The following is a 10,459-nucleotide window of genomic DNA, read 5'->3' as shown; positions in this document are numbered from 1 at the left end:
TTATGTCCTTGATGCACCGCTAGGTTACAAACCTATTGTAGGAGCTACTATAGATGTTATGAACGTCTGGCAGGCTCGATCTGATGACTACTCAATAGTTCAGTGTGCCATGCTTTACGGCTTAGAACTAGGACTTCAAAGACGTTTTGAACGTCATGGAGCATATGAGATGTTCCAAGAGTTGAAGTTAATATTTCAAGCAAATGCCCCGATTGAGAGATATGAAAATTCCAATAAGTTCTATAGATGCAAGATGGAGGAGAATAGTTCTGTCAGTGAACACATACTCAAAATGTCTGGGTATCATAACCACTTGACTCAGCTGGGAGTTGCTCTTCCAGTTGATAGTGTTATTGATAGAGTTCTTCAATCACTTCCACCAAGCTACAAAGGCTTCGTGATGAACTATAATATGCAAGGGATGACAAAAACGATTCCTGAGCTCTTCACAATGTTTAAGGCTGTGGAGGTAGAAATCAAGAAGGAGCATCAAGTGTTGATGGTTAACAAGACCACTAGTTTCAAGAAAAAAGGTAAGGGAAAGAAAGGGAACTTCAAGAACAATGGCAAGAAAAGTTGCCACTCTCGGGAAGAAACCCAAAGCTGGACCCAAGCCTGAAACTGAGTGCTTCAAAGGGAATGGTCCTTGGAAGCGGAACTGCCCCAAATACTTGGCGGATAAGAAGGATGGAAAAGTGAACAAAGGTATATTTGATATGCATGTTATTGATATGTACCTTACTAATGCTCCTAGTAGTGCCTGGGTATTTCATACTGGTTCGGTTGTTCATATTTGTAACTCGAAACTGGACCTGCGGAATAAATGAAGATTGGCTTAGGATGATATGACGATGCTCGTCGGGAATGGTTCCAAGGTTGATGTGATCACCATCGGCATGCTACCTCTAAATCTACCTTCGGGATTAGTTTTAGACCTCAATAATTGTTATTTGGTGGCAGTGTTGAGCATGAACATTATATCTGGATCTTGTTTATTGTGAGACGGTTATTCATTTAAATCAGAGAATAATGTCTGTTCTATTTGTATGAGTAATATCTTTTATGGTCTTGCACCCTCGATGAATGGTTTATTCTTGTTGAATCTCGATCATAGTGATACACATATTCATAATATTGATGCCAAAAGATGCAAAGTTGATAATGATAGTGCAACATACCTGCGACACTGCCGTTTAGGTCATATTGTTGTAAAGTGCATGAAGAAACTCCATGCGGATGGACTTTTGGAATCACTTGATTATGAATCATTTGATACTTGGGAACCATGCCTCACGGGCAAGACGACTAAAACTCCATTCTCTGGAACAATGGAGCGAGCTAATGACATATTGGAAATAATACATACTGATGTATGCGGTCCGATGAGGGTTGAGGCACGCGGTGGACATCGTTATTTTCTGACCTTCACAGATGATTTGAGTAGGTATGAGTATATCTACTTGATGAAGCTCAAGTATTAAACATTTCAAAAGTTCAAAGAATTTTAGAGTGAAGTGGAGAATCATCGTAACAAGAAAATAAAGTTTCTACGATCTGATCGCAGAGGCGAATATTTGAGTTACGAGTTTGGCCATCATTTAAAACGATGTGGGATTGTTTCACAACTCACGCCACCTGGAACACCACTATGTAATGGTATGTTTGAATGTTGTAACCGTACTTTATTGGATGTGGTGCATTCTATGATGTCTCTTACCGATTTACCACTATCATTTTGGTGTTAGGCATTAGAGACAGCCGCATTCACATTAAATATGGCACCGTCTAAATCCGTTGAGATGACACTGTATGAACAGTGGTTTGGCAAGAAACCTAAGCTATCATGACTTAAAGTTTGGGGATGTGATGCTTATGTCAAAAGGCTTCAACCTGATAAGCTCGAACCAAAACCGAGAAGTGCTTCTTCATAGGATACCCTAAGGAAACTATTTGGTACACCTTGTACCACAGACCCGAAGGCTAGATCTTTGTTGCCAAGATTCGATCCTTCTAGAGAAGGGGTTTCTCTCGAAAGAAGTGAGTGGGAGGAAAGTACATTACAAAAAAAGACACATCCGTGACATTTTGGGACGAACGAATATTTTTTCTGTCATGCTTATGACACTTCTATGACGATAATTGTGACAAAACCCAGTATCATCATAGATGTGGTGGGCTCCTACTTCTATGACAAAAAATCATGACAGAAAATGGGCTTTTCGTCCTGGGCGGGCAGGAGACGCAGCTGCATGACATTCTTTGGGCCGTCCATGATGGAAAAAACCATGGTAGAAGCGAGGGCGAGGAAATTTTGGGAGAGTTCCCGGTTACGGTGGGTGGTCAGGGGGCCGAGTGATGCGCGTTTCTCTCGTACACGTAAACGCGTGTGTGCGAGGCGTTGGGCTCTAACTAAACCCGAGCGTTCGCACTAGTTACGTTACTGAACCCGAGCGATCGATCCTTTGTTGTTAACTGAACCCGAGTGATTCCTTCCCTACTGCTGCTAACTGAAGCCAATCGAACCATGCTGCCTCCTTCCCTTGATGAACAGTGAGAGTTGTTTGTGGGTTTGGATAAACAATTCCCGATGGGGGTGGATGAGCAGGACCCCGTGGTGTTGCTGTATGAACAGGACCCCGATCGAGCCGGTTGGGGGTGGATGAACATGACCCCGTGGAGGGCTGGATGAACAGGATGACCCCATGGAGGGCTAGTTGAACAGTAGCCGGTGGGGGGCTGGATGAACAATAGCCTATGGAGGGGTGGTTGAACAGGACCCCGTGGAGAGGGCTGGTTGAACAGTAGCCGATGGAGGAGCGCGCGGTGGAGGCTGGATGAACAGGAGCCCGTGGATGAACAGTCACAGGTGGAGGCTGGTGGAGGTCGATGATGGATGAACAGTAGCCCATGGAGGCTGGAGGAGGTCAATGGTGGAGATGAACAGTATCCCGTGCCCGTTTTACGGTACGCCACACCCCTCCCGATGAACAAGACCCCTGTTTCGACCGTAGCGCTCCAGCACAAGTCCGTTTCCTCTGTTTTGCGGTACGCCACCGCTCCCGATCAACACGACCCCATTTCAACCGTAGGAGGTCCAACAAAAGTCCGTTTCCTTAGTTTTGCGGTACGCCAGACCCCTACCAATGAACATGATCTCGTTTCAACCGTGGCTGATCAAACACAATGCCGTTTCCTCCATTCTGCGGTACGCCAGGTCAAGTTTCCATCGGCTATTCCGTCCAATCTCTCCCAAAGAACACAACGACGCATTCCATTCTGACCCAGCCGGTTGGCTCCCCATGAACACGACGATGACGCAGTTTCTCTGTTCCGACCCAGTCATGTACACGAGCCCTGGCTGTACATATGTGCGAGTAGGCGTTCGAGACCCCGCCCGTATGTACGTATGTGGCTGTATTTTCTTTCTTGCACCCTGGCCGCTATACGTACGTGTACATGCTACGTGCACGCCTCTACTACGACACGTGTGTGCCTCTACTATGACACATGCGTGCATGTACATCGACCAGTATGTACGTACACGTTCGCAATCAGAATGACAACGCTATGTACGCTTCGACCAGGTGGGTCCCGACTGTCATGCATTTCCTTGCGTGCGAAGATGTAGCTGGTGAGTCCCAGCTGTCAGGGGATGTGTCATTTTTTTGCCTGTAATATGGACGCACTTCCTTGCATGCGAAGATGTAGCTGGTGGGTCCCAGCAGTCAGGGGGAGAAAAGATTATTTTTTAGGGTAAAAAGGATGCAGTTACATGCATGCATCCATGGGCGTGGTGCATCCCCACTGTCAGCCTCTCACGTACAGTTATCTTCTGATGACTCTCGGTTATTGACCACGTTAACCACACCGTGCCGAGCGCACCAAGTCCAATGGACGACGGCGAGGCCCCAGACTAGAACGACCCAAAGATGGGGAAGACACGGCAGTGGAGTCGCAAATGGAGAGGAGTGGGAAACTTGACTGGTTCAGGTGCACGACAGCACTACCGCGGTGCTGCCCATGGGAGATAGGAGCAAGAACAGAGGTTGAAGAAGGAGCACGGCTATTGGATTAACATCCAACGGTCCAGCTGCTAGAATCATTTGTTGATTATAATATGACAAAGCCTTGTGTACAGATCCTCTTAGTAGGCCCACAAGTCAGCCACCAAATCTAATGGGTCCCAGCTGTCAACGGGAGGAATAATTTTTTTCGCATAACAAGGAGGCACTTCCTTCCGTGCGAAGATACAGCCGTTGGGTCCCAGCTATCAACGGGAGGAAACATTTTTCAGCTTAATAAGGAGAAACTTTCCTTGCGTGCGACCATGGACTTCGTGGGTCCCAGCCGTCAGGATCTCCACGTACAGTCCTCTTCTGATGACTCTTGTTTGTTGACCATGCCGCACCGAGCGCATCGAGGCAGTGGACAACGGCGAGGCCCCGGACAGGGATGACCCGAAGATGGGAAGACGCGGTAGTGGAGTCGCAGATTGAGAGGAGGAGAAGGGTTATAACTGGTTCTGGTGCGGCGTGGGGCTGTAGTCGGTGGAGAATAACAGGAGGTGTGGAGGGGTGGAGGGATAGCCTGGCCGGCGGTGGGGTAGCGCTTCATAGCGATGCATGCTAAGCAAGGCCGCTAGCCGCCGAAGACCGGACCAGGCGTTCCGCCGACGCTGGAGGAAGAAGACGAGAGATTGAAGGTGCATGCCGGTCATTGTATATAAATCCAATGGTTGTGTATGTCATAATCATTTCTTGACCAAGTTGACAACACCCTGCGTAGGCTTCGACCTATTGGCCGACGTGTCAGCCTGCAAAAATGTGGCATATATTTAACCCATGTTTTCTAGAATGTACAGTCTGTGCTGGGTGAACAAATAATTTCGCGTCAATGCGGCCCATTTACATTTTCTAAGAAATCCCAGCCCATTTGCACTTTCTTGAAATACACGAATTAGTTGGGCTCGTTCTATATATAATGTTATATTAGAAGCAGAAATTAATATCAAAAACTAAATCGGAGAGACACATTTTTTATATATAAAATTAGCAAATTAGCGAGTTATTGCTCAAAAAAAAGAGCGCGTCATTATTACACTGGTCCTTAAAATCTTCACAAGATTTTGTACGCAATCACCAGGATTTTCCTTGCCTGTGAGTCAAAAACAACCGGGATTTTCCTTGCCAACTTTTGTTAAACATTTACTTTTATAAGCTAATAACAAGTGGGATGTTTTTATAATGTATATATAAGTCTCTATAAAATATACGATAATAGTAATAATAAAAATATATATAATGTGGTTAGAAGGGAAAACATAAATTGGACGCAACATTATTATTCTTATATATAGATAAATGGAGCAGAGATCTGCGTTTTATTAAAAAAATACATTGGGCTGCCGATCTTTAAGAAAAAGTCCATAGGCTGGTATAGACCTCAAAAAATAAGTTGAAACAACTATCTCCGTATGTCGTGGGCTACGCATGTTAAAAATCAAAACCTAGGCCTAGCCGATACTTGTTCACCCTCTGGAATAAAATGATACCAGCTAGATCCCCGAGTGAGCTGGATTAAAGAGGGGGCCGGCGGGCAACTGAAGAAGCACATTAGGAGTGATTTTTTTTCTTCAGTGGATGGCTCTGATGGCGTTTTTGTACTTGCCTCTGCACCATACAACTTGTATTTTTAGCCTCCCAGTCCGTGGTGGACCAGCAACCCATTTGCTTGGCGGGACAACCTACAGAAACTAGCAATCGATTTTTCATCAAGCCCCAAAAACAATGCAGTACTATATTTGTTTTGAGGCCGACAACATTACGGCAGGGGTTGAGTGCGGGAGGGGGGAAGACAGAGCAACAAGATTAAAAAGAGCCCGTTGCTACCCTAACAAAGCAAGTGCAATTCTTCTCAGGAAGAAGGTGTGTCGTTGACACCCACACGTCACATATCCCACAGTAGGCATACTAACAAGTTCACACACAAGTACAACACAAAAGGTAAACATTCGTATCAAACTCTGGTTCACAGGAGACGTTCATATTCATAGCCAACATTCACAATCAACAACTCAGAAGATTCATATATACACAAGTTCAGCATGTCTATGCATCCAAATGATTGATAGATCACACGACAATATTCATAGATAATTCACAAAAAGATTCAGATATACACATGTTCAGTATGTTTATGCATCCAAATGATTGAGATCGCAGGCAATATCATCCATGGACAAACTTTAATTACCTAGGGTACAGACTGGTAAATGGTGTTCAGTCGGAGGTACTTCTTGTTAAAATTAATGCTTGTATGAGTAAACTTTCGAGTACATAAGAGGCAGCACAGACAATCTGAACTTTGCTTGTAGGTTTATCCTCAAATACTGGCCTCGTGCAGATGGAGGTTTGAGCAACATGGCCACTACTTTCATCCAACTAGTTTACTGGATTATCTTGGTCTTGTAGCTCACCAAAATTCTACATTGCATACAAGAAAGGAGGCCGTTGAGAAAATGAACCACCCAAATTTTTTGTGCAGTTCAACAGAAATGGAGCATCCCTGGCGTGCAGATTGATTAAGTGCCAGATGAATATATGCGCCAACCAACTTGTCTGGAATCTTTAGACTCCATGCCATATAGTTCGCTACCATATCTTACGATAACCAAAAGGCACAAGTTAGGACCAAAGACTGGACTATGTTTTTCTGGGCTATGCGCCAAGCAATATTTTTGGCATTCACGCTCCTAAAACTTGGAGTTTGACAACTGGTTGACACGGTTGATACTAGAATGAATATAGGCACTTCTTGTTGTCAACATCGATGCTTGTTTGAGTGAACTTTGGAGTACATAGCAGCAACATAAGTATATGTCCATCTGATCTTTTTGTGCAGTTCTACTGAAATCACCCAATGTAATGATTTGCCTGCGAGTTCAGGCTCCAAGTTACTCCTTTATAAAATTGGCAAACAATAGCACAATACCAAATTACCAATACATATGACAAGCACAATAATCAGGATAAAGACCAGTACCAACCTGTGTCAGGTAGCATATTGATACGTCTCCAACGTATCTATAATTTTTGATTGCTCCATGCTACTTTATCTACTGTTTTAGGCAATATTGGGCTTTATTATCCACTTCTATATTATTTTTGGGACTAACCTATTAACCGGAGGCCCAGCCCAGATTTGTTGTTTTATGCCAATTTCAGTGTTTCGAGGAAAAGGAATATCAGACGGAGTCAAAACGGAACGAAATCAACTGGAGAAGTTAATTTTGGAAGGAAACCCACCTGATGGACTTGGACCCCACGTCAGAAGATATGGGAGGTGCTCACGAGGGTGGGGGCGCACCCTCCCCCTTGGGCGCCCCCCTGCCTTGTGGGGCCCCCGTAGCTCCACCGACGTTCTCCCTGCACCCATATATACCTACGTACCCTAAAACTTCCAGAACTGAAAATAGATCAGGAGTTCCACCGCCGCAAGCCTTTGTAGCCACCAAAAACCAATTGGGACCCTGTTCCGGCACCCTGCCGGAGGGGGATCCCATCACCGGAGGCCATCTTCATCATCCCGGCGCTATCCATGACGAGGAGGGAGTAGTTCACCCTCGGGGCTGAGGGTATGTACCAGTAGCTATGTGTTTGATCTCTCTCTCTCTCTCTCGTGTTCTCTCTCGTGTTCCCTCTATGGCACGATCTTGATGTATCCCGATCTTTGCTATTGTAGTTGGATCTTATCATGTTTCTTCCCCTCTACTCTCTTGTGATGAATTGAGTTTCCCCTTTTGAAGTTATCTTATCGGATTGAGTCTTTGATGAACACTTGATGCATGTCTTGCGTGGGATAACCGTGGTGACAATGGGTTATTCTATTGATCCACTTGATGTATGTTTTGGTGATCAACTTGTGGATTTTGTGACACTTGGGAACCTATGCATAGGGGTTGGCACACGTTCTTGACTCTCCGGTAGTAGCTTTGGGGCACTCTTTAAAGTACTTTTATGTTGGTTGGACGAATCTGAGATTATGTGATGCATATCGTATAATCATGCCCACGGATACTTGAGGTGACAATGGAGTATCTAGGTGACATTAGGGTTTTGGTTGATTTGTGTCTTAAGGTGTTATTCTAGTACGAACTCTTTTATAGATCGATCCGAAAGAATAGCTTTGTGGTGGTTTCGTACCCGACCATAATCTCTATGTTTGTTCTCCTCTATTAGTGTCTTTGGAGTGACTATTTGTTGCATGTTGAGGGCTTGTCATATGTTCTATCTATGTTATTATTGTTGAGAGAACTTGCACTAGTGAAAGTATGAACCCTAGGCCTTGTTTCCTACCATTGCAATACCGTTTACGCTCACTTTTACCGCTCGTTACCTTGCTGTTTCTATTATTTCAGATTACAAAAACCTATATCTACTATCTATTTTGCACTTGTATCTTCATCTCTTCGCCGAACTAGTGCACCTATACAATTTACCATTGTATTGGGTGTGTTGGGGACACAAGAGACTCTTTGTTATTTGGTTGCAGGGTTGTTTGAGAGAGACCATCTTCATCCTACGCCTCCTACGGATTGATAAGCCTTAGGTCATCCACTTGAGGGAAATTTGCTACTGTCCTACAAACCTGTGCACTTGCAGGCCCAACAACGTCTACAAGAAGAAGGTTGTGTAGTAGACATCAAGCTCTTCGGCGCCGTTTCCGGGGACGTTAGCGCTTGAAGGTATATCTTTAGATCTTGCAATCGAATCTTTTTGTTTCTTGTTTTAGCACTAGTCTAGTTTATAAAAGAAAACTACAAAAAAATGGAGTTGAGTTTGTCTCATATGCTTCACCTTTTTAATATCTTTCGTGAGTATGGTGGAAAGGATAATTGTGCTCAAGTACTAGAAGAAGAAATCTATAGAATGTTTTTATATGATGAGCATGATTGCAATGTTGTTAGTATGAATTCCTTGAATATCCATGATGCTAATGATATGCAAAGCCACAAGCTTGGGGAAGCTATGTTTGATCAATATGATATATTTTGTCCCCCAAGCTTTGATGAGCAAATTTACTATGATGAAAGCATGCCTCCTATCTATGATGATTATTGTGAAGATACGTATGCTATAAAGAAAAGGTTTGCTTATGTGGAGAGTAGAAATTTTTATATGCTTGTAGATAACGAAAAGAATGCTTTAGGTGCTGGTTATATTGTTGAATTCATTCATGATGCTACTGACAATTATTATGAGGGAGGAACATATGCTTGTAGGAATTGCAATAATGTCAAGTTTCCTCTCTATATGCTTAAATTCTTGAAGCTATGCTTGTTGTGCCATCCTATGCTAGTTGATTATTGTTCCCATAAGTTGTTTGATCACAAAATCCCTATGCATAGGAAGTGGGTTAGGCTTAAATGTGCTAGTCATATGCTTCATGATGCTCCCGTTATGTTCTAATTCTTATCTTTTATGTGAGCACCATTGCCATCATCATGCCTAGCTAAAAGGCATTAAAGAAAAGCGCTTGTTGGGAGACAACTCAATATTTATCCTTACTGTTTTTGTGTGTACACATGATTATGATACTGTAGTAATCATGTTTTATAGCTTTTGTTTCAATAAAGTGCCAAGTAGAACCTTTGGGAAGACTTGGGTGAAGTTTATGTGATCTTGCTGTGAAAAACAGAAACTTCTGCGCTCACGAGAATAGCTGCCATTTTTTACTGGAGAGTGATTTTAGGTTGATTCTTTTTGAAGATGATTAATAGACAAATTTCTCAGGTCCATAAATTTATTTAATAATTTTTGGCGTTCCAGAAGTATACGTTTTATACAGATTACTACAGAGTGTTCTGTTTTTGACAGATTCTGTTTTCTATGTGTTGTTTGCTTATTTTGATGCATCTATGAGTAGTACCGGAGGGTATGAACCATAGAGAAGTTATAATACAGTAGATATTACACCAATGTGAATTTAGAATGAGTTCATTGCAGTACCTAAGTGGTGGTTTTATTCTCTTATACTAACGGAGCTTACGAGTTTTGTGTTGAAGTTTTGTGTGGTTGAAGTTTTCAAGTTTTGGGTAAAGATTCGATGGACTATGGAATAAGGAATGGCAAGAGCCTAAGCTTGGGTATGCCCAAGGTACCCCAAGGTAATATTCAAGGACAAGCAAGCAACTAAGCTTGGGGATGCCCCGGAAGGCATCCCCCTCTTTCGTCTTCGTTCATCGGTAACTTTACTTGGAGCTATATTTTTATTCACCACATGATATGTGTTTTGCTTGGAGCGTCATTTTATTTTTTTAGTTTTTGCTTGCTGTTAGTTATAATAGTGTTTTTCATCTTTAGTTTCAATAAAAAAGTCAAGGACAGCCTTTGCCATGCTTATTTTGCTAGTTTGCATGTTGCTGTTTGAAAACAGAAAGTTTACCGCTGTTGCAAAAAAT

Source organism: Triticum dicoccoides, chromosome 4B, assembly GCF_002162155.2.
Source record: "Triticum dicoccoides isolate Atlit2015 ecotype Zavitan chromosome 4B, WEW_v2.0, whole genome shotgun sequence".
Classification (NCBI taxonomy): Eukaryota; Viridiplantae; Streptophyta; class Magnoliopsida; order Poales; family Poaceae; genus Triticum; species Triticum dicoccoides.
Note: the sequence above shows the minus strand (reverse complement) of the source record.